Genomic DNA, 27,015 nt, shown 5'->3' on the forward strand with positions numbered 1-27,015 from the left:
CAATTTTTTTCATGTCGGTCTACCATGTAAGAATGCATCCACACACCAAATGTTTTTGTTCGGAAACTAATACTTTTGAGAATAGCTCTGATGGCGTAAAAGTCATGCATGTGAAAAAGTTCGAATCGCTGATGTATTTATAGTTCGGCCTCAAGTCATGAATTTTTATGCAATTGCGCCAATTCTTTTCATGAGGGTCGACCATGTAAGAATGCATCCACACACCAAATATTTTTGTTCTGAAACTAATACTTTTGAGAATAGCTCTCATAGCGTAAAAGTCATGCATGTGAAAAAGTTCGAATCGCTGATGTATTTATAGTTCGGCCTCAAGTCATGAATTTGTATGCAATTGCGCCAATTCTTTTCATGAGGGTCGACCATGTAAGAATGCATCCACACACCAAATATTTTTGTTCGGAAACTAATACTTTTGAGAATAGCTCTCATGGCGTAAAAGTCATGCATGTGAAAAAGTTCGAATCGCTGATGTATTTATAGTTCGGCCTCAAGTCATGATTTTTTATGCAATTGCGCCAATTTTTTTCATAAGTGTCGACCATGTAAGAATGCATCCACACACCAAATATTTTTGTTCGGAAACTAATACTTTTGAGAATAGCTCTCATGGCGTAAAAGTCATGCATGTGAAAAAGTTCGAATCGCTGATGTATTTATAGTTCGGCCTCAAGTCATGATTTTTTATGCAATTGCGCCAATTTTTTTCATAAGTGTCGACCATGTAAGAATGCATCCACACACCAAATATTTTTGTTCGGAAACTAATACTTTTGAGAATAGCTCTCATGGCGTAAAAGTCATGCATGTGAAAAAGTTCGAATCGCTGATGTATTTATAGTTCGGCCTCAAGTCATGAATTTTTATGCAATTGCGCCAATTTTTGTCATGAGGGTCGACCATGTAAGAATGCATCCACACACAAAATATTTTTGTTCTGAAACTAATACTTTTGAGAATAGCTCTCATGGCGTAAAAGGCATGCATGTGAAAAAGTTCGAATCGCTGATGTATTTATAGTTCGGCCTCAAGTCATGATTTTTTATGCAATTGCGCCAATTTTTTTCATGTCGGTCTACCATGTAAGAATGCATCCACACACCAAATGTTTTTGTTCGGAAACTAATACTTTTGAGAATAGCTCTCATGGCGTAAAAGTGATGCATGTGAAAAAGTTCGAATCGCTGATGTATTTATAGTTCGGCCTCAAGTCATGAATTTTTATGCAATTGCGCCAATTCTTTTCATGAGGGTCGACCATGTAAGAATGCATCCACACACCAAATGTTTTTGTTCGGAAACTAATACTTTTGAGAATAGCTCTCATGGCGTAAAAGTCATGCATGTGAAAAAGTTCGAATCGCTGATGTATTTATAGTTCGGCCTCAAGTCATGATTTTTTATGCAATTGCGCCAATTTTTTTCATGTCGGTCTACCATGTAAGAATGCATCCACACACCAAATGTTTTTGTTCGGAAACTAATGCTTTTGAGAATAGCTCTCATGGCGTAAAAGTGATGCATGTGAAAAAGTTCGAATCGCTGATGTATTTATAGTTCGGCCTCAAGTCATGAATTTTTATGCAATTGCGCCAATTCTTTTGATGAGGGTCTACCATGTAAGAATGCATCCACACACCAAATATTTTTGTTCGGAAACTAATACTTTTGAGAATAGCTCTCATGGCGTAAAAGTCATGCATGTGAAAAAGTTCGAATCGCTGATGTATTTATAGTTCGGCCTCAAGTCATGAATTTTTATGCAATTGCGCCAATTGTTTTCATGAGGGTCGACCATGTAAGAATGCATCCACACACCAAATATTTTTGTTCGGAAACTAATACTTTTGAGAATAGCTCTCATGGCGTAAAAGTCATGCATGTGAAAAAGTTCGAATCGCTGATGTATTTATAGTTCGGCCTCAAGTCATGAATTTGTATGCAATTGGTCCAATTGTTTTCATGAGGATCGACCATGTAAGAATGCATCCACAAACCAAATATTTTTGTTCGGAAACTAATACTTTTGAGAATAGCGCTCATGGCGTAAAAGTCATGCATGTGAAAAAGTTCGAATCGCTGATGTATTTATAGTTCGGCCTCAAGTCATGAATTTGTATGCAATTGCGCCAATTTTTGTCATGAGGGTCGACCATGTAAGAATGCATCCACACACCAAATATTTTTGTTCGGAAACTAATACTTTTGAGAATAGCTCTCATGGCGTAAAAGTCATGCATGTGAAAAAGTTCGAATCGCTGATGTATTTATAGTTCGGCCTCAAGTCATGAATTTTTATGCAATTGCGCCAATTTTTGTCATGAGGGTCGACCATGTAAGAATGCATCCACACACAAAATATTTTTGTTCTGAAACTAATACTTTTGAGAATAGCTCTCATGGCGTAAAAGGCATGCATGTGAAAAAGTTCGAATCGCTGATGTATTTATAGTTCGGCCTCAAGTCATGATTTTTTATGCAATTGCGCCAATTTTTTTCATGTCGGTCTACCATGTAAGAATGCATCCACACACCAAATGTTTTTGTTCGGAAACTAATACTTTTGAGAATAGCTCTCATGGCGTAAAAGTCATGCATGTGAAAAAGTTCGAATCGCTGATGTATTTATAGTTCGGCCTCAAGTCATGAATTTTTATGCAATTGCGCCAATTCTTTTCATGAGGGTCGACCATGTAAGAATGCATCCACACACCAAATCTTTTTGTTCGGAAACTAATACTTTTGAGAATAGCTCTCATGGCGTAAAAGTCATGCATGTGAAAAAGTTCGAATCGCTGATGTATTTATAGTTCGGCCTCAAGTCATGATTTTTTATGCAATTGCGCCAATTTTTTTCATGTCGGTCTACCATGTAAGAATGCATCCACACACCAAATGTTTTTGTTCGGAAACTAATGCTTTTGAGAATAGCTCTCATGGCGTAAAAGTGATGCATGTGAAAAAGTTCGAATCGCTGATGTATTTATAGTTCGGCCTCAAGTCATGAATTTTTATGCAATTGCGCCAATTCTTTTGATGAGGGTCTACCATGTAAGAATGCATCCACACACCAAATATTTTTGTTCGGAAACTAATACTTTTGAGAATAGCTCTCATGGCGTAAAAGTCATGCATGTGAAAAAGTTCGAATCGCTGATGTATTTATAGTTCGGCCTCAAGTCATGAATTTTTATGCAATTGCGCCAATTGTTTTCATGAGGGTCGACCATGTAAGAATGCATCCACACACCAAATATTTTTGTTCGGAAACTAATACTTTTGAGAATAGCTCTCATGGCGTAAAAGTCATGCATGTGAAAAAGTTCGAATCGCTGATGTATTTATAGTTCGGCCTCAAGTCATGAATTTGTATGCAATTGGTCCAATTGTTTTCATGAGGATCGACCATGTAAGAATGCATCCACAAACCAAATATTTTTGTTCTGAAACTAATACTTTTGAGAATAGCGCTCATGGCGTAAAAGTCATGCATGTGAAAAAGTTCGAATCGCTGATGTATTTATAGTTCGGCCTCAAGTCATGAATTTGTATGCAATTGCGCCAATTTTTGTCATGAGGGTCGACCATGTAAGAATGCATCCACACACCAAATATTTTTGTTCGGAAACTAATACTTTTGAGAATAGCTCTCATGGCGTAAAAGTCATGCATGTGAAAAAGTTCGAATCGCTGATGTATTTATAGTTCGGCCTGAAGTCATGAATTTTTATGCAATTGCGCCAATTTTTGTCATGAGGGTCGACCATGTAAGAATGCATCCACACACCAAATATTTTTGTTCTGAAACTAATACTTTTGAGAATAGCTCTCATGGCGTAAAAGTCATGCATGTGAAAAAGTTCGAATCGCTGATGTATTTATAGTTCGGCCTCAAGTCATGAATGTTTATGCAATTGCGCCAATTTTTTTCATGTCGGTCGACCATGTAAGAATGCATCCACACACCAAATATTTTTGTTCTGAAACTAATGCTTTTGAGAATAGCTCTCATGGCGTAAAAGTGATGCATGTGAAAAAGTTCGAATCGCTGATGTATTTATAGTTCGGCCTCAAGTTATGAATTTTTATGCAATTGCGCCAATTATTTTCATAAGGGTCGACCATGTAAGAATGCATCCACACACCAAATATTTTTGTTCGGAAACTAATACTTTTGAGAATAGCTCTCATGGCGTAAAAGTCATGCATGTGAAAAAGTTCGAATCGCTGATGTATTTATAGTTCGGCCTCAAGTCATGAATTTTTATGCAATTGCGCCAATTTTTGTCATGAGGGTCGACCATGTAAGAATGCATCCACACACCAAATATTTTTGTTCGGAAACTAATACTTTTGAGAATAGCTCTCATGGCGTAAAAGTCATGCATGTGAAAAAGTTCGAATCGCTGATGTATTTATAGTTCGGCCTCAAGTCATGATTTTTTATGCAATTGCGCCAATTTTTTTCATGTCGGTCTACCATGTAAGAATGCATCCACAAACCAAATGTTTTTGTTCGGAAACTAATACTTTTGAGAATAGCTCTCATGGCGTAAAAGTCATGCATGTGAAAAAGTTCGAATCGCTGATATATTTATAGTTCGGCCTCAAGTCATGAATGTTTATGCAATTGCGCCAATTCTTTTCATGAGGGTCGACCATGTAAGAATGCATCCACACACCAAATATTTTTGTTCGGAAACTAATACTTTTGAGAATAGCTCTCATGGCGTAAAAGTCATGCATGTGAAAAAGTTCGAATCGCTGATGTATTTATAGTTCGGCCTCAAGTCATGAATTTGTATGCAATTGCGCCAATTGTTTTCATGTCGGTCGACCATGTAAGAATGCATCCACACACCAAATATTTTTGTTCGGAAACTAATACTTTTGAGAATAGCTCTCATGGCGTAAAAGTGATGCATGTGAAAAAGTTCGAATCGCTGATGTATTTATAGTTCGGCCTCAAGTCATGAATTTTTATGCAATTGGTCCAATTGTTTTCATGTCGGTCGACCATGTAAGAATGCATCCACACACCAAATATTTTTGTTCGGAAACTAATACTTTTGAGAATAGCTCTCATGGCGTAAAAGTCATGCATGTGAAAAAGTTCGAATCGCTGATGTATTTATAGTTCGGCCTCAAGTCATGAATTTTTATGCAATTGCGCCAATTCTTTTGATGAGGGTCTACCATGTAAGAATGCATCCACACACCAAATATTTTTGTTCGGAAACTAATACTTTTGAGAATAGCTCTCATGGCGTAAAAGTCATGCATGTGAAAAAGTTCGAATCGCTGATGTATTTATAGTTCGGCCTCAAGTCATGAATTTTTATGCAATTGCGCCAATTGTTTTCATGAGGGTCGACCATGTAAGAATGCATCCACACACCAAATATTTTTGTTCGGAAACTAATACTTTTGAGAATAGCTCTCATGGCGTAAAAGTCATGCATGTGAAAAAGTTCGAATCGCTGATGTATTTATAGTTCGGCCTCAAGTCATGAATTTGTATGCAATTGGTCCAATTGTTTTCATGAGGATCGACCATGTAAGAATGCATCCACAAACCAAATATTTTTGTTCTGAAACTAATACTTTTGAGAATAGCGCTCATGGCGTAAAAGTCATGCATGTGAAAAAGTTCGAATCGCTGATGTATTTATAGTTCGGCCTCAAGTTATGAATTTTTATGCAATTGCGCCAATTATTTTCATAAGGGTCGACCATGTAAGAATGCATCCACACACCAAATATTTTTGTTCGGAAACTAATACTTTTGAGAATAGCTCTCATGGCGTAAAAGTCATGCATGTGAAAAAGTTCGAATCGCTGATGTATTTATAGTTCGGCCTCAAGTCATGAATTTTTATGCAATTGCGCCAATTTTTGTCATGAGGGTCGACCATGTAAGAATGCATCCACACACCAAATATTTTTGTTCGGAAACTAATACTTTTGAGAATAGCTCTCATGGCGTAAAAGTCATGCATGTGAAAAAGTTCGAATCGCTGATGTATTTATAGTTCGGCCTCAAGTCATGATTTTTTATGCAATTGCGCCAATTTTTTTCATGTCGGTCTACCATGTAAGAATGCATCCACAAACCAAATGTTTTTGTTCGGAAACTAATACTTTTGAGAATAGCTCTCATGGCGTAAAAGTCATGCATGTGAAAAAGTTCGAATCGCTGATATATTTATAGTTCGGCCTCAAGTCATGAATGTTTATGCAATTGCGCCAATTCTTTTCATGAGGGTCGACCATGTAAGAATGCATCCACACACCAAATATTTTTGTTCGGAAACTAATACTTTTGAGAATAGCTCTCATGGCGTAAAAGTCATGCATGTGAAAAAGTTCGAATCGCTGATGTATTTATAGTTCGGCCTCAAGTCATGAATTTGTATGCAATTGCGCCAATTGTTTTCATGTCGGTCGACCATGTAAGAATGCATCCACACACCAAATATTTTTGTTCGGAAACTAATACTTTTGAGAATAGCTCTCATGGCGTAAAAGTGATGCATGTGAAAAAGTTCGAATCGCTGATGTATTTATAGTTCGGCCTCAAGTCATGAATTTTTATGCAATTGCGCCAATTGTTTTCATGTCGGTCGACCATGTAAGAATGCATCCACACACCAAATATTTTTGTTCGGAAACTAATACTTTTGAGAATAGCTCTCATGGCGTAAAAGTGATGCATGTGAAGAAGTTCGAATCGCTGATATATTTATAGTTCGGCCTCAAGTCATGAATTTTTATGCAATTGCGCCAATTTTTGTCATGAGGGTCGACCATGTAAGAATGCATCCACACACCAAATATTTTTGTTCGGAAACTAATACTTTAGAGAATAGCTCTCACATTGCGTAAAAGTCATGCATGTGAAAAAGTTCGAATCGCTGATGTATTTATAGTTCGGCCTCAAGTCATGAATTTTTATGCAATTGCGCCAATTTTTTACATGTCGGTCGACCATGTAAGAATGCATCCACACACCAAATATTTTTGTTCTGAAACTAATACTTTTGAGAATAGCTCTCATGGCGTAAAAGTGATGCATGTGAAAAAGTTCGAATCGCTGATGTATTTATAGTTCGGCCTCAAGTCATGAATTTTTATGCAATTGCGCCAATTTTTTTCATGTCAGTCGACCATGTAAGAATGCATCCACACACCAAATATTTTTGTTCGGAAACTAATACTTTTGAGAATAGCTCTCATGGCGTAAAAGTCATGCATGTGAAAAAGTTCGAATCGCTGATGTATTTATAGTTCGGCCTCAAGTCATGATTTTCTATGCAATTGCGCCAATTTTTTTCATGTCGGTCTACCATGTAAGAATGCATCCACACACCAAATGTTTTTGTTCGGAAACTAATACTTTTGAGAATAGCTCTCATGGCGTAAAAGTCATGCATGTGAAAAAGTTCGAATCGCTGATGTATTTATAGTTCGGCCTCAAGTCATGAATTTTTATGCAATTGCGCCAATTCTTTTCATGAGGGTCGACCATGTAAGAATGCATCCACACACCAAATATTTTTGTTCGGAAACTAATACTTTTGAGAATAGCTCTCATGGCGTAAAAGTCATGCATGTGAAAAAGTTCGAATCGCTGATGTATTTATAGTTCGGCCTCAAGTCATGAATTTTTATGCAATTGCGCCAATTTTTGTCATGAGGGTCGACCATGTAAGAATGCATCCACACACCAAATATTTTTGTTCGGAAACTAATACTTTTGAGAATAGCTCTCATGGCGTAAAAGTGATGCATGTGAAAAAGTTCGAATCGCTGATATATTTATAGTTCGGCCTCAAGTCATGAATTTTTATGCAATTGCGCCAATTTTTGTCATGAGGGTCGACCATGTAAGAATGCATCCACACACCAAATATTTTTGTTCGGAAACTAATACTTTTGAGAATAGCTCTCATGGCGTAAAAGTCATGCATGTGAAAAAGTTCGAATCGCTGATGTATTTATAGTTCGGCCTCAAGTCATGAATGTTTATGCAATTGCGCCAATTTTTTTCATGAGTGTCTACCATGTAAGAATGCATCCACACACCAAATATTTTTGTTCGGAAACTAATACTTTTGAGAATAGCTCTCATGGCGTAAAAGTGATGCATGTGAAAAAGTTCGAATCGCTGATATATTTATAGTTCGGCCTCAAGTCATGAATTTTTATGCAATTGCGCCAATTTTTGTCATGAGGGTCGACCATGTAAGAATGCATCCACACACCAAATATTTTTGTTCGGAAACTAATACTTTTGAGAATAGCTCTCATGGCGTAAAAGTCATGCATGTGAAAAAGTTCGAATCGCTGATGTATTTATAGTTCGGCCTCAAGTCATGAATGTTTATGCAATTGCGCCAATTTTTTTCATGTCGGTCGACCATGTAAGAATGCATCCACACACCAAATATTTTTGTTCGGAAACTAATGCTTTTGAGAATAGCTCTCATGGCGTAAAAGTCATGCATGTGAAAAAGTTCGAATCGCTGATGTATTTATAGTTCGGCCTCAAGTCATGAATTTTTATGCAATTGCGCCAATTTTTGTCATGAGGGTCGACCATGTAAGAATGCATCCACACACCAAATATTTTTGTTCGGAAACTAATACTTTTGAGAATAGCTCTCATGGCGTAAAAGGCATGCATGTGAAAAAGTTCGAATCGCTGATGTATTTATAGTTCGGCCTCAAGTCATGAATTTTTATGCAATTGCGCCAATTTTTGTCATGAGGGTCGACCATGTAAGAATGCATCCACACACCAAATATTTTTGTTCGGAAACTAATACTTTTGAGAATAGCTCTCATGGCGTAAAAGTCATGCATGTGAAAAAGTTCGAATCGCTGATGTATTTATAGTTCGGCCTCAAGTCATGAATTTTTATGCAATTGCGCCAATTTTTGTCATGTCGGTCGACCATGTAAGAATGCATCCACACACCAAATATTTTTGTTCTGAAACTAATACTTTTGAGAATAGCTCTCATAGCGTAAAAGTCATGCATGTGAAAAAGTTCGAATCGCTGATGTATTTATAGTTCGGCCTCAAGTCATGAATTTGTATGCAATTGCGCCAATTCTTTTCATGAGGGTCGACCATGTAAGAATGCATCCACACACCAAATATTTTTGTTCGGAAACTAATACTTTTGAGAATAGCTCTCATGGCGTAAAAGTCATGCATGTGAAAAAGTTCGAATCGCTGATGTATTTATAGTTCGGCCTCAAGTCATGATTTTTTATGCAATTGCGCCAATTTTTTTCATGTCGGTCTACCATGTAAGAATGCATCCACACACCAAATATTTTTGTTCGGAAAGTAATACTTTAGAGAATAGCTCTCACATTGCGTAAAAGTCATGCATGTGAAAAAGTTCGAATCGCTGATGTATTTATAGTTCGGCCTCAAGTCATGAATTTGTATGCAATTGCGCCAATTTTTTTCATGTCGGTCGACCATGTAAGAATGCATCCACACACCAAATATTTTTGTTCTGAAACTAATACTTTTGAGAATAGCTCTCATGGCGTAAAAGTGATGCATGTGAAAAAGTTCGAATCGCTGATGTATTTATAGTTCGGCCTCAAGTCATGATTTTTTATGCAATTGCGCCAATTTTTTTCATGTCGGTCTACCATGTAAGAATGCATCCACACACCAAATGTTTTTGTTCGGAAACTAATACTTTTGAGAATAGCTCTCATGGCGTAAAAGTCATGCATGTGAAAAAGTTCGAATCGCTGATGTATTTATAGTTCGGCCTCAAGTCATGAATTTTTATGCAATTGCGCCAATTTTTTTCATGTCGGTCTACCATGTAAGAATGCATCCACACACCAAATGTTTTTGTTCGGAAACTAATACTTTTGAGAATAGCTCTCATGGCGTAAAAGTCATGCATGTGAAAAAGTTCGAATCGCTGATGTATTTATAGTTCGGCCTCAAGTCATGAATTTTTATGCAATTGCGCCAATTCTTTTCATGAGGGTCGACCATGTAAGAATGCATCCACACACCAAATATTTTTGTTCGGAAACTAATACTTTTGAGAATAGCTCTCATGGCGTAAAAGTCATGCATGTGAAAAAGTTCGAATCGCTGATGTATTTATAGTTCGGCCTCAAGTCATGAATTTTTATGCAATTGCGCCAATTTTTGTCATGAGGGTCGACCATGTAAGAATGCATCCACACACCAAATATTTTTGTTCGGAAACTAATACTTTTGAGAATAGCTCTCATGGCGTAAAAGTGATGCATGTGAAAAAGTTCGAATCGCTGATATATTTATAGTTCGGCCTCAAGTCATGAATTTTTATGCAATTGCGCCAATTTTTGTCATGAGGGTCGACCATGTAAGAATGCATCCACACACCAAATATTTTTGTTCGGAAACTAATACTTTTGAGAATAGCTCTCATGGCGTAAAAGTCATGCATGTGAAAAAGTTCGAATCGCTGATGTATTTATAGTTCGGCCTCAAGTCATGAATGTTTATGCAATTGCGCCAATTTTTTTCATGAGTGTCTACCATGTAAGAATGCATCCACACACCAAATATTTTTGTTCGGAAACTAATACTTTTGAGAATAGCTCTCATGGCGTAAAAGTGATGCATGTGAAAAAGTTCGAATCGCTGATATATTTATAGTTCGGCCTCAAGTCATGAATTTTTATGCAATTGCGCCAATTTTTGTCATGAGGGTCGACCATGTAAGAATGCATCCACACACCAAATATTTTTGTTCGGAAACTAATACTTTTGAGAATAGCTCTCATGGCGTAAAAGTCATGCATGTGAAAAAGTTCGAATCGCTGATGTATTTATAGTTCGGCCTCAAGTCATGAATGTTTATGCAATTGCGCCAATTTTTTTCATGTCGGTCGACCATGTAAGAATGCATCCACACACCAAATATTTTTGTTCGGAAACTAATGCTTTTGAGAATAGCTCTCATGGCGTAAAAGTCATGCATGTGAAAAAGTTCGAATCGCTGATGTATTTATAGTTCGGCCTCAAGTCATGAATTTTTATGCAATTGCGCCAATTTTTGTCATGAGGGTCGACCATGTAAGAATGCATCCACACACCAAATATTTTTGTTCGGAAACTAATACTTTTGAGAATAGCTCTCATGGCGTAAAAGGCATGCATGTGAAAAAGTTCGAATCGCTGATGTATTTATAGTTCGGCCTCAAGTCATGAATTTTTATGCAATTGCGCCAATTTTTGTCATGAGGGTCGACCATGTAAGAATGCATCCACACACCAAATATTTTTGTTCGGAAACTAATACTTTTGAGAATAGCTCTCATGGCGTAAAAGTCATGCATGTGAAAAAGTTCGAATCGCTGATGTATTTATAGTTCGGCCTCAAGTCATGAATTTTTATGCAATTGCGCCAATTTTTGTCATGTCGGTCGACCATGTAAGAATGCATCCACACACCAAATATTTTTGTTCTGAAACTAATACTTTTGAGAATAGCTCTCATAGCGTAAAAGTCATGCATGTGAAAAAGTTCGAATCGCTGATGTATTTATAGTTCGGCCTCAAGTCATGAATTTGTATGCAATTGCGCCAATTCTTTTCATGAGGGTCGACCATGTAAGAATGCATCCACACACCAAATATTTTTGTTCGGAAACTAATACTTTTGAGAATAGCTCTCATGGCGTAAAAGTCATGCATGTGAAAAAGTTCGAATCGCTGATGTATTTATAGTTCGGCCTCAAGTCATGATTTTTTATGCAATTGCGCCAATTTTTTTCATGTCGGTCTACCATGTAAGAATGCATCCACACACCAAATATTTTTGTTCGGAAACTAATACTTTTGAGAATAGCTCTCATGGCGTAAAAGTCATGCATGTGAAAAAGTTCGAATCGCTGATGTATTTATAGTTCGGCCTCAAGTCATGAATTTTTATGCAATTGCGCCAATTGTTTTCATGTCGGTCGACCATGTAAGAATGCATCCACACACCAAATATTTTTGTTCGGAAACTAATACTTTTGAGAATAGCTCTCATGGCGTAAAAGTGATGCATGTGAAAAAGTTCGAATCGCTGATGTATTTATAGTTCGGCCTCAAGTCATGAATTTGTATGCAATTGGTCCAATTGTTTTCATGTCGGTCGACCATGTAAGAATGCATCCACACACCAAATATTTTTGTTCGGAAACTAATACTTTTGAGAATAGCTCTCATGGCGTAAAAGTCATGCATGTGAAGAAGTTCGAATCGCTGATATATTTATAGTTCGGCCTCAAGTCATGAATTTTTATGCAATTGCGCCAATTTTTGTCATGAGGGTCGACCATGTAAGAATGCATCCACACACCAAATATTTTTGTTCGGAAAGTAATACTTTAGAGAATAGCTCTCACATTGCGTAAAAGTGATGCATGTGAAAAAGTTCGAATCGCTGATGTATTTATAGTTCGGCCTCAAGTCATGAATTTGTATGCAATTGCGCCAATTTTTTTCATGTCGGTCGACCATGTAAGAATGCATCCACACACCAAATATTTTTGTTCTGAAACTAATACTTTTGAGAATAGCTCTCATGGCGTAAAAGTGATGCATGTGAAAAAGTTCGAATCGCTGATGTATTTATAGTTCGGCCTCAAGTCATGATTTTTTATGCAATTGCGCCAATTTTTTTCATGTCGGTCTACCATGTAAGAATGCATCCACACACCAAATGTTTTTGTTCGGAAACTAATACTTTTGAGAATAGCTCTCATGGCGTAAAAGTCATGCATGTGAAAAAGTTCGAATCGCTGATGTATTTATAGTTCGGCCTCAAGTCATGAATTTTTATGCAATTGCGCCAATTCTTTTCATGAGGGTCGACCATGTAAGAATGCATCCACACACCAAATATTTTTGTTCGGAAACTAATACTTTTGAGAATAGCTCTCATAGCGTAAAAGTCATGCATGTGAAAAAGTTCGAATCGCTGATGTATTTATAGTTCGGCCTCAAGTCATGAATTTTTATGCAATTGCGCCAATTTTTGTCATGAGGATCGACCATGTAAGAATGCATCCACACACCAAATATTTTTGTTCGGAAACTAATACTTTTGAGAATAGCTCTCATGGCGTAAAAGTGATGCATGTGAAAAAGTTCGAATCGCTGATATATTTATAGTTCGGCCTCAAGTCATGAATTTTTATGCAATTGCGCCAATTTTTGTCATGAGGGTCGACCATGTAAGAATGCATCCACACACCAAATATTTTTGTTCGGAAACTAATACTTTTGAGAATAGCTCTCATGGCGTAAAAGTCATGCATGTGAAAAAGTTCGAATCGCTGATGTATTTATAGTTCGGCCTCAAGTCATGAATGTTTATGCAATTGCGCCAATTTTTCTCATGAGTGTCGACCATGTAAGAATGCATCCACACACCAAATATTTTTGTTCGGAAACTAATACTTTTGAGAATAGCTCTCATGGCGTAAAAGTCATGCATGTGAAAAAGTTCGAATCGCTGATATATTTATAGTTCGGCCTCAAGTCATGAATTTTTATGCAATTGCGCCAATTTTTGTCATGAGGGTCGACCATGTAAGAATGCATCCACACACCAAATATTTTTGTTCGGAAACTAATACTTTTGAGAATAGCTCTCATGGCGTAAAAGTCATGCATGTGAAGAAGTTCGAATCGCTGATATATTTATAGTTCGGCCTCAAGTCATGAATTTTTATGCAATTGCGCCAATTTTTGTCAAGAGGGTCGACCATGTAAGAATGCATCCACACACCAAATATTTTTGTTCGGAAAGTAATACTTTAGAGAATAGCTCTCACATTGCGTAAAAGTCATGCATGTGAAAAAGTTCGAATCGCTGATGTATTTATAGTTCGGCCTCAAGTCATGAATTTTTATGCAATTGCGCCAATTTTTTTCATGTCGGTCGACCATGTAAGAATGCATCCACACACCAAATATTTTTGTTCTGAAACTAATACTTTTGAGAATAGCTCTCATGGCGTAAAAGTGATGCATGTGAAAAAGTTCGAATCGCTGATGTATTTATAGTTCGGCCTCAAGTCATGAATTTTTATGCAATTGCGCCAATTTTTTTCATGTCAGTCGACCATGTAAGAATGCATCCACACACCAAATATTTTTGTTCGGAAACTAATACTTTTGAGAATAGCTCTCATGGCGTAAAAGTCATGCATGTGAAAAAGTTCGAATCGCTGATGTATTTATAGTTCGGCCTCAAGTCATGATTTTTTATGCAATTGCGCCAATTTTTTTCATGTCGGTCTACCATGTAAGAATGCATCCACACACCAAATGTTTTTGTTCGGAAACTAATACTTTTGAGAATAGCTCTCATGGCGTAAAAGTCATGCATGTGAAAAAGTTCGAATCGCTGATGTATTTATAGTTCGGCCTCAAGTCATGAATTTTTATGCAATTGCGCCAATTCTTTTCATGAGGGTCGACCATGTAAGAATGCATCCACACACCAAATGTTTTTGTTCGGAAACTAATACTTTTGAGAATAGCTCTCATGGCGTAAAAGTCATGCATGTGAAAAAGTTCGAATCGCTGATGTATTTATAGTTCGGCCTCAAGTCATGAATTTTTATGCAATTGCGCCAATTTTTGTCATGAGGGTCGACCATGTAAGAATGCATCCACACACCAAATATTTTTGTTCGGAAACTAATACTTTTGAGAATAGCTCTCATGGCGTAAAAGTGATGCATGTGAAAAAGTTCGAATCGCTGATATATTTATAGTTCGGCCTCAAGTCATGAATTTTTATGCAATTGCGCCAATTTTTGTCATGAGGGTCGACCATGTAAGAATGCATCCACACACCAAATATTTTTGTTCGGAAACTAATACTTTTGAGAATAGCTCTCATGGCGTAAAAGTCATGCATGTGAAAAAGTTCGAATCGCTGATGTATTTATAGTTCGGCCTCAAGTCATGAATGTTTATGCAATTGCGCCAATTTTTTTCATGAGTGTCGACCATGTAAGAATGCATCCACACACCAAATATTTTTGTTCGGAAACTAATACTTTTGAGAATAGCTCTCATGGCGTAAAAGTGATGCATGTGAAAAAGTTCGAATCGCTGATATATTTATAGTTCGGCCTCAAGTCATGAATTTTTATGCAATTGCGCCAATTTTTGTCATGAGGGTCGACCATGTAAGAATGCATCCACACACCAAATATTTTTGTTCGGAAACTAATACTTTTGAGAATAGCTCTCATGGCGTAAAAGTCATGCATGTGAAAAAGTTCGAATCGCTGATGTATTTATAGTTCGGCCTCAAGTCATGAATTTTTATGCAATTGCGCCAATTTTTGTCATGAGGGTCGACCATGTAAGAATGCATCCACACACCAAATATTTTTGTTCGGAAACTAATACTTTTGAGAATAGCTCTCATGGCGTAAAAGTCATGCATGTGAAAAAGTTCGAATCGCTGATATATTTATAGTTCGGCCTCAAGTCATGAATTTTTATGCAATTGCGCCAATTTTTGTCATGAGGGTCGACCATGTAAGAATGCATCCACACACCAAATATTTTTGTTCGGAAACTAATACTTTTGAGAATAGCTCTCATGGCGTAAAAGTGATGCATGTGAAAAAGTTCGAATCGCTGATATATTTATAGTTCGGCCTCAAGTCATGAATTTTTATGCAATTGCGCCAATTTTTGTCATGAGGGTCGACCATGTAAGAATGCATCCACACACCAAATATTTTTGTTCGGAAACTAATACTTTTGAGAATAGCTCTCATGGCGTAAAAGTCATGCATGTGAAAAAGTTCGAATCGCTGATGTATTTATAGTTCGGCCTCAAGTCATGAATTTTTATGCAATTGCGCCAATTTTTGTCATGAGGGTCGACCATGTAAGAATGCATCCACACACCAAATATTTTTGTTCGGAAACTAATACTTTTGAGAATAGCTCTCATGGCGTAAAAGTCATGCATGTGAAAAAGTTCGAATCGCTGATGTATTTATAGTTCGGCCTCAAGTCATGAATTTTTATGCAATTGCGCCAATTTTTGTCATGAGGGTCGACCATGTAAGAATGCATCCACACACCAAATATTTTTGTTCGGAAACTAATACTTTTGAGAATAGCTCTCATGGCGTAAAAGTCATGCATGTGAAAAAGTTCGAATCGCTGATGTATTTATAGTTCGGCCTCAAGTCATGAATTTTTATGCAATTGCGCCAATTTTTGTCATGAGGGTCGACCATGTAAGAATGCATCCACACACCAAATATTTTTGTTCGGAAACTAATACTTTTGAGAATAGCTCTCATGGCGTAAAAGTGATGCATGTGAAAAAGTTCGAATCGCTGATATATTTATAGTTCGGCCTCAAGTCATGAATTTTTATGCAATTGCGCCAATTTTTGTCATGAGGGTCGACCATGTAAGAATGCATCCACACACCAAATATTTTTGTTCGGAAACTAATACTTTTGAGAATAGCTCTCATGGCGTAAAAGTCATGCATGTGAAAAAGTTCGAATCGCTGATGTATTTATAGTTCGGCCTCAAGTCATGAATGTTTATGCAATTGCGCCAATTTTTGTCATGAGTGTCGACCATGTAAGAATGCATCCACACACCAAATATTTTTGTTCGGAAACTAATACTTTTGAGAATAGCTCTCATGGCGTAAAAGTGATGCATGTGAAAAAGTTCGAATCGCTGATATATTTATAGTTCGGCCTCAAGTCATGAATTTTTATGCAATTGCGCCAATTTTTGTCATGAGGGTCGACCATGTAAGAATGCATCCACACACCAAATATTTTTGTTCGGAAACTAATACTTTTGAGAATAGCTCTCATGGCGTAAAAGTCATGCATGTGAAAAAGTTCGAATCGCTGATGTATTTATAGTTCGGCCTCAAGTCATGAATTTTTATGCAATTGCGCCAATTTTTGTCATGAGGGTCGACCATGTAAGAATGCATCCACACACCAAATATTTTTGTTCGGAAACTAATACTTTTGAGAATAGCTCTCATGGCGTAAAAGTCATGCATGTGAAAAAGTTCGAATCGCTGATATATTTATAGTTCGGCCTCAAGTCATGAATTTTTATGCAATTGCGCCAATTTTTGTCATGAGGGTCGACCATGTAAGAATGCATCCACACACCAAATATTTTTGTTCGGAAACTAATACTTTTGAGAATAGCTCTCATGGCGTAAAAGTGATGCATGTGAAAAAGTTCGAATCGCTGATATATTTATAGTTCGGCCTCAAGTCATGAATTTTTATGCAATTGCGCCAATTTTTGTCATGAGGGTCGACCATGTAAGAATGCATCCACACACCAAATATTTTTGTTCGGAAACTAATACTTTTGAGAATAGCTCTCATGGCGTAAAAGTCATGCATGTGAAAAAGTTCGAATCGCTGATGTATTTATAGTTCGGCCTCAAGTCATGAATTTTTATGCAATTGCGCCAATTCTTGTCATGAGGGTCGACCATGTAAGAATGCATCCACACACCAAATATTTTTGTTCGGAAACTAATACTTTTGAGAATAGCTCTCATGGCGTAAAAGTCATGCATGTGAAAAAGTTCGAATCGCTGATGTATTTATAGTTCGGCCTCAAGTCATGAATGTTTATGCAATTGCGCCAATTTTTTTCATGAGTGTCGACCATGTAAGAATGCATCCACACACCAAATATTTTTGTTCGGAAACTAATACTTTTGAGAATAGCTCTCATGGCGTAAAAGTGATGCATGTGAAAAAGTTCGAATCGCTGATATATTTATAGTTCGGCCTCAAGTCATGAATTTTTATGCAATTGCGCCAATTTTTGTCATGAGGGTCGACCATGTAAGAATGCATCCACACACCAAATATTTTTGTTCGGAAACTAATACTTTTGAGAATAGCTCTCATGGCGTAAAAGTGATGCATGTGAAAAAGTTCGAATCGCTGATGTATTTATAGTTCGGCCTCAAGTCATGAATGTTTATGCAATTGCGCCAATTTTTTTCATGTCGGTCGACCATGTAAGAATGCATCCACACACCAAATATTTTTGTTCTGAAACTAATGCTTTTGAGAATAGCTCTCATGGCGTAAAAGTCATGCATGTGAAAAAGTTCGAATCGCTGATGTATTTATAGTTCGGCCTCAAGTCATGAATTTTTATGCAATTGCGCCAATTTTTGTCATGAGGGTCGACCATGTAAGAATGCATCCACACACCAAATATTTTTGTTCGGAAACTAATACTTTTGAGAATAGCTCTCATGGCGTAAAAGGCATGCATGTGAAAAAGTTCGAATCGCTGATGTATTTATAGTTCGGCCTCAAGTCATGAATTTTTATGCAATTGCGCCAATTTTTGTCATGTCGGTCGACCATGTAAGAATGCATCCACACACCAAATATTTTTGTTCTGAAACTAATACTTTTGAGAATAGCTCTCATAGCGTAAAAGTCATGCATGTGAAAAAGTTCGAATCGCTGATGTATTTATAGTTCGGCCTCAAGTCATGAATTTGTATGCAATTGCGCCAATTCTTTTCATGAGGGTCGACCATGTAAGAATGCATCCACACACCAAATATTTTTGTTCGGAAACTAATACTTTTGAGAATAGCTCTCATGGCGTAAAAGTCATGCATGTGAAAAAGTTCGAATCGCTGATGTATTTATAGTTCGGCCTCAAGTCATGATTTTTTATGCAATTGCGCCAATTTTTTTCATGTCGGTCGACCATGTAAGAATGCATCCACACACCAAATATTTTTGTTCGGAAACTAATACTTTTGAGAATAGCTCTCATGGCGTAAAAGTCATGCATGTGAAAAAGTTCGAATCGCTGATGTATTTATAGTTCGGCCTCAAGTCATGAATTTTTATGCAATTGCGCCAATTCTTTTCATGAGGGTCGACCATGTAAGAATGCATCCACACACCAAATATTTTTGTTCTGAAACTAATACTTTTGAGAATAGCTCTCATGGCGTAAAAGTCATGCATGTGAAAAAGTTCGAATCGCTGATGTATTTATAGTTCGGCCTCAAGTCATGAATTTGTATGCAATTGCGCCAATTGTTTTCATGTCGGTCGACCATGTAAGAATGCATCCACAAACCAAATATTTTTGTTCGGAAACTAATACTTTTGAGAATAGCTCTCATGGCGTAAAAGGCATGCATGTGAAAAAGTTCGAATCGCTAATGTATTTATAGTTCGGCCTCAAGTCATGAATTTGTATGCAATTGGTCCAATTGTTTTCATGAGGATCGACCATGTAAGAATGCATCCACAAACCAAATATTTTTGTTCGGAAACTAATACTTTTGAGAATAGCTCTCATGGCGTAAAAGTCATGCATGTGAAAAAGTTCGAATCGCTGATGTATTTATAGTTCGGCCTCAAGTCATGAATTTGTATGCAATTGCGCCAATTTTTTTCATGAGTGTCGACCATGTAAGAATGCATCCACACACCAAATATTTTTGTTCGGAAACTAATACTTTTGAGAATAGCTCTCATGGCGTAAAAGTGATGCATGTGAAAAAGTTCGAATCGCTGATATATTTATAGTTCGGCCTCAAGTCATGAATTTTTATGCAATTGCGCCAATTTTTGTCATGTGGGTCGACCATGTAAGAATGCATCCACACACCAAATATTTTTGTTCGGAAACTAATACTTTTGAGAATAGCTCTCATGGCGTAAAAGTCATGCATGTGAAAAAGTTCGAATCGCTGATGTATTTATAGTTCGGCCTCAAGTCATGAATGTTTATGCAATTGCGCCAATTTTTTTCATGTCGGTCGACCATGTAAGAATGCATCCACACACCAAATATTTTTGTTCGGAAACTAACACTTTTGAGAATAGCTCTCATGGCGTAAAAGGCATGCATGTGAAAAAGTTCGAATCGCTGATGTATTTATAGTTCGGCCTCAAGTCATGAATGTTTATGCAATTGCGCCAATTTTTGTCATGAGGGTCGACAATGTAAGAATGCATCCACACACCAAATATTTTTGTTCGGAAACTAATACTTTTGAGAATAGCTCTCATGGCGTAAAAGTCATGCATGTGAAAAAGTTCGAATCGCTGATGTATTTATAGTTCGGCCTCAAGTCATGAATTTTTATGCAATTGCGCCAATTTTTGTCATGTCGGTCGACCATGTAAGAATGCATCCACACACCAAATATTTTTGTTCGGAAACTAATACTTTTGAGAATAGCTCTCATAGCGTAAAAGTCATGCATGTGAAAAAGTTCGAATCGCTGATGTATTTATAGTTCGGCCTCAAGTCATGAATTTTTATGCAATTGCACCAATTCTTTTCATGAGGGTCGACCATGTAAGAATGCATCCACACACCAAATATTTTTGTTCGGAAACTAATACTTTTGAGAATAGCTCTCATGGCGTAAAAGGCATGCTTGTGAAAAAGTTCGAATCGCTGATGTATTTATAGTTCGGCCTCAAGTCATGATTTTTTATGCAATTGCGCCAATTTTTTTCATGTCGGTCGACCATGTAAGAATGCATCCACACACCAAATATTTTTGTTCGGAAACTAATACTTTTGAGAATAGCTCTCATGGCGTAAAAGTCATGCATGTGAAAAAGTTCGAATCGCTGATGTATTTATAGTTCGGCCTCAAGTCATGAATTTTTATGCAATTGCGCCAATTCTTTTCATGAGGGTCGACCATGTAAGAATGCATCCACACACCAAATATTTTTGTTCTGAAACTAATACTTTTGAGAATAGCTCTCATGGCGTAAAAGTCATGCATGTGAAAAAGTTCGAATCGCTGATGTATTTATAGTTCGGCCTCAAGTCATGAATTTGTATGCAATTGCGCCAATTGTTTTCATGTCGGTCGACCATGTAAGAATGCATCCACAAACCAAATATTTTTGTTCGGAAACTAATACTTTTGAGAATAGCTCTCATGGCGTAAAAGGCATGCATGTGAAAAAGTTCGAATCGCTGATGTATTTATAGTTCGGCCTGAAGTCATGATTTTTTATGCAATTGCGCCAATTTTTGTCATGAGGGTCGACCATGTAAGAATGCATCCACACACCAAATATTTTTGTTCGGAAACTAATACTTTTGAGAATAGCTCTCATGGCGTAAAAGTCATGCATGTGAAAAAGTTCGAATCGCTGATGTATTTATAGTTCGGCCTCAAGTCATGAATTGTTATGCAATTGCGCCAATTTTTGTCATGTCGGTCTACCATGTAAGAATGCATCCATACACCAAATCTTTTTGTTCGGAAACTAATACTTTTGAGAATAGCTCTCATGGCGTAAAAGTCATGCATGTGAAAAAGTTCGAATCGCTGATGTATTTATAGTTCGGCCTCAAGTCATGAATTTTTATGCAATTGCGCCAATTCTTTTCATGAGGGTCGACCATGTAAGAATGCATCCACACACCAAATATTTTTGTTCTGAAACTAATACTTTTGAGAATAGCTCTCATGGCGTAAAAGTGATGCATGTGAAAAAGTTCGAATCGCTGATATATTTATAGTTCGGCCTCAAGTCATGAATTTTTATGCAATTGCGCCAATTTTTGTCATGAGGGTCGACCATGTAAGAATGCATCCACACACCAAATATTTTTGTTCGGAAACTAATACTTTTGAGAATAGCTCTCATGGCGTAAAAGTCATGCATGTGAAAAAGTTCGAATCGCTGATGTATTTATAGTTCGGCCTCAAGTCATGAATGTTTATGCAATTGCGCCAATTTTTTTCATGTCGGTCGACCATGTAAGAATGCATCCACACACCAAATATTTTTGTTCTGAAACTAATGCTTTTGAGAATAGCTCTCATGGCGTAAAAGTGATGCATGTGAAAAAGTTCGAATCGCTGATGTATTTATAGTTCGGCCTCAAGTCATGAATTTTTATGCAATTGCGCCAATTTTTGTCATGAGGGTCGACCATGTAAGAATGCATCCACACACCAAATATTTTTGTTCGGAAACTAATACTTTTGAGAATAGCTCTCATGGCGTAAAAGGCATGCATGTGAAAAAGTTCGAATCGCTGATGTATTTATAGTTCGGCCTGAAGTCATGAATTTTTATGCAATTGCGCCAATTTTTGTCATGAGGGTCGACCATGTAAGAATGCATCCACACACCAAATATTTTTGTTCGGAAACTAATACTTTTGAGAATAGCTCTCATGGCGTAAAAGTCATGCATGTGAAAAAGTTCGAATCGCTGATGTATTTATAGTTCGGCCTCAAGTCATGAATTTTTATGCAATTGCGCCAATTTTTGTCATGTCGGTCGACCATGTAAGAATGCATCCACACACCAAATATTTTTGTTCTGAAACTAATACTTTTGAGAATAGCTCTCATAGCGTAAAAGTCATGCATGTGAAAAAGTTCGAATCGCTGATGTATTTATAGTTCGGCCTCAAGTCATGAATTTGTATGCAATTGCGCCAATTCTTTTCATGAGGGTCGACCATGTAAGAATGCATCCACACACCAAATATTTTTGTTCGGAAACTAATACTTTTGAGAATAGCTCTCATGGCGTAAAAGTCATGCATGTGAAAAAGTTCGAATCGCTGATGTATTTATAGTTCGGCCTCAAGTCATGATTTTTTATGCAATTGCGCCAATTTTTTTCATGTCGGTCGACCATGTAAGAATGCATCCACACACTAAATATTTTTGTTCGGAAACTAATACTTTTGAGAATAGCTCTCATGGCGTAAAAGTCATGCATGTGAAAAAGTTCGAATCGCTGATGTATTTATAGTTCGGCCTCAAGTCATGAATTTTTATGCAATTGCGCCAATTCTTTTCATGAGGGTCGACCATGTAAGAATGCATCCACACACCAAATATTTTTGTTCTGAAACTAATACTTTTGAGAATAGCTCTCATGGCGTAAAAGTCATGCATGTGAAAAAGTTCGAATCGCTGATGTATTTATAGTTCGGCCTCAAGTCATGAATTTGTATGCAATTGCGCCAATTGTTTTCATGTCGGTCGACCATGTAAGAATGCATCCACAAACCAAATATTTTTGTTCGGAAACTAATACTTTTGAGAATAGCTCTCATGGCGTAAAAGGCATGCATGTGAAAAAGTTCGAATCGCTAATGTATTTATAGTTCGGCCTCAAGTCATGAATTTGTATGCAATTGGTCCAATTGTTTTCATGAGGATCGACCATGTAAGAATGCATCCACACACCAAATATTTTTGTTCGGAAACTAATACTTTTGAGAATAGCTCTCATGGCGTAAAAGTGATGCATGTGAAAAAGTTCGAATCGCTGATGTATTTATAGTTCGGCCTCAAGTCATGAATTTGTATGCAATTGCGCCAATTTTTTTCATGAGTGTCGACCATGTAAGAATGCATCCACACACCAAATATTTTTGTTCGGAAACTAATACTTTTGAGAATAGCTCTCATGGCGTAAAAGTGATGCATGTGAAAAAGTTCGAATCGCTGATATATTTATAGTTCGGCCTCAAGTCATGAATTTTTATGCAATTGCGCCAATTTTTGTCATGAGGGTCGACCATGTAAGAATGCATCCACACACCAAATATTTTTGTTCGGAAACTAATACTTTTGAGAATAGCTCTCATGGCGTAAAAGTCATGCATGTGAAAAAGTTCGAATCGCTGATGTATTTATAGTTCGGCCTCAAGTCATGAATGTTTATGCAATTGCGCCAATTTTTTTCATGTCGGTCGACCATGTAAGAATGCATCCACACACCAAATATTTTTGTTCTGAAACTAATGCTTTTGAGAATAGCTCTCATGGCGTAAAAGTCATGCATGTGAAAAAGTTCGAATCGCTGATGTATTTATAGTTCGGCCTCAAGTCATGAATTTTTATGCAATTGCGCCAATTTTTTTCATAAGTGTCGACCATGTAAGAATGCATCCACACACCAAATATTTTTGTTCGGAAACTAATACTTTTGAGAATAGCTCTCATGGCGTAAAAGGCATGCATGTGAAAAAGTTCGAATCGCTGATGTATTTATAGTTCGGCCTCAAGTCATGAATTTTTATGCAATTGCGCCAATTTTTGTCATGTCGGTCGACCATGTAAGAATGCATCCACACACCAAATATTTTTGTTCGGAAACTAATACTTTTGAGAATAGCTCTCATAGCGTAAAAGTCATGCATGTGAAAAAGTTCGAATCGCTGATGTATTTATAGTTCGGCCTCAAGTCATGATTTTTTATGCAATTGCGCCAATTTTTTTCATGTCGGTCGACCATGTAAGAATGCATCCACACACCAAATATTTTTGTTCGGAAACTAATACTTTTGAGAATAGCTCTCATGGCGTAAAAGTCATGCATGTGAAAAAGTTCGAATCGCTGATGTATTTATAGTTCGGCCTCAAGTCATGAATTTTTATGCAATTGCGCCAATTCTTTTCATGAGGGTCGACCATGTAAGAATGCATCCACACACCAAATATTTTTGTTCTGAAACTAATACTTTTGAGAATAGCTCTCATGGCGTAAAAGTCATGCATGTGAAAAAGTTCGAATCGCTGATGTATTTATAGTTCGGCCTCAAGTCATGAATTTGTATGCAATTGCGCCAATTGTTTTCATGTCGGTCGACCATGTAAGAATGCATCCACACACCAAATATTTTTGTTCGGAAACTAATACTTTTGAGAATAGCTCTCATGGCGTAAAAGGCATGCATGTGAAAAAGTTCGAATCGCTGATGTATTTATAGTTCGGCCTGAAGTCATGATTTTTTATGCAATTGCGCCAATTTTTGTCATGAGGGTCGACCATGTAAGAATGCATCCACACACCAAATCTTTTTGTTCGGAAACTAATATTTTGAGAATAGCTCTCATGGCGTAAAAGTCATGCATGTGAAAAAGTTCGAATCGCTGATGTATTTATAGTTCGGCCTCAAGTCATGAATTGTTATGCAATTGCGCCAATTTTTGTCATGTCGGTCTACCATGTAAGAATGCATCCATACACCAAATATTTTTGTTCGGAAACTAATACTTTTGAGAATAGCTCTCATGGCGTAAAAGTCATGCATGTGAAAAAGTTCGAATCGCTGATGTATTTATAGTTCGGCCTCAAGTCATGAATTTTTATGCAATTGCGCCAATTCTTTTCATGAGGGTCGACCATGTAAGAATGCATCCACACACCAAATATTTTTGTTCTGAAACTAATACTTTTGAGAATAGCTCTCATGGCGTAAAAGTGATGCATGTGAAAAAGTTCGAATCGCTGATATATTTATAGTTCGGCCTCAAGTCATGAATTTTTATGCAATTGCGCCAATTTTTGTCATGAGGGTCGACCATGTAAGAATGCATCCACACACCAAATATTTTTGTTCGGAAACTAATACTTTTGAGAATAGCTCTCATGGCGTAAAAGTCATGCATGTGAAAAAGTTCGAATCGCTGATGTATTTATAGTTCGGCCTCAAGTCATGAATGTTTATGCAATTGCGCCAATTTTTTTCATGTCGGTCGACCATGTAAGAATGCATCCACACACCAAATATTTTTGTTCTGAAGCTAATGCTTTTGAGAATAGCTCTCATGGCGTAAAAGTCATGCATGTGAAAAAGTTCGAATCGCTGATGTATTTATAGTTCGGCCTCAAGTCATGAATTTTTATGCAATTGCGCCAATTTTTGTCATGAGGGTCGACCATGTAAGAATGCATCCACACACCAAATATTTTTGTTCGGAAACTAATACTTTTGAGAATAGCTCTCATGGCGTAAAAGGCATGCATGTGAAAAAGTTCGAATCGCTGATGTATTTATAGTTCGGCCTCAAGTCATGAATTTTTATGCAATTGCGCCAATTTTTGTCATGAGGGTCGACCATGTAAGAATGCATCCACACACCAAATATTTTTGTTCGGAAACTAATACTTTTGAGAATAGCTCTCATGGCGTAAAAGTCATGCATGTGAAAAAGTTCGAATCGCTGATGTATTTATAGTTCGGCCTCAAGTCATGAATTTTTATGCAATTGCGCCAATTTTTGTCATGTCGGTCGACCATGTAAGAATGCATCCACACACCAAATATTTTTGTTCTGAAACTAATACTTTTGAGAATAGCTCTCATAGCGTAAAAGTCATGCATGTGAAAAAGTTCGAATCGCTGATGTATTTATAGTTCGGCCTCAAGTCATGAATTTGTATGCAATTGCGCCAATTCTTTTCATGAGGGTCGACCATGTAAGAATGCATCCACACACCAAATATTTTTGTTCGGAAACTAATACTTTTGAGAATAGCTCTCATGGCGTAAAAGTCATGCATGTGAAAAAGTTCGAATCGCTGATGTATTTATAGTTCGGCCTCAAGTCATGATTTTTTATGCAATTGCGCCAATTTTTTTCATGTCGGTCGACCATGTAAGAATGCATCCACACACCAAATATTTTTGTTCGGAAACTAATACTTTTGAGAATAGCTCTCATGGCGTAAAAGTCATGCATGTGAAAAAGTTCGAATCGCTGATGTATTTATAGTTCGGCCTCAAGTCATGAATTTTTATGCAATTGCGCCAATTCTTTTCATGAGGGTCGACCATGTAAGAATGCATCCACACACCAAATTTTTTGTTCTGAAACTAATACTTTTGAGAATAGCTCTCATGGCGTAAAAGTCATGCATGTGAAAAAGTTCGAATCGCTGATGTATTTATAGTTCGGCCTCAAGTCATGAATTTGTATGCAATTGCGCCAATTGTTTTCATGTCGGTCGACCATGTAAGAATGCATCCACAAACCAAATATTTTTGTTCGGAAACTAATACTTTTGAGAATAGCTCTCATGGCGTAAAAGGCATGCATGTGAAAAAGTTCGAATCGCTAATGTATTTATAGTTCGGCCTCAAGTCAT

This window comes from Haliotis rufescens, unplaced genomic scaffold, assembly GCF_023055435.1.
Source record: "Haliotis rufescens isolate VD_foot unplaced genomic scaffold, xgHalRufe1.0.p SCAF_10, whole genome shotgun sequence".
NCBI classification, from domain to species: Eukaryota; Metazoa; Mollusca; class Gastropoda; order Lepetellida; family Haliotidae; genus Haliotis; species Haliotis rufescens.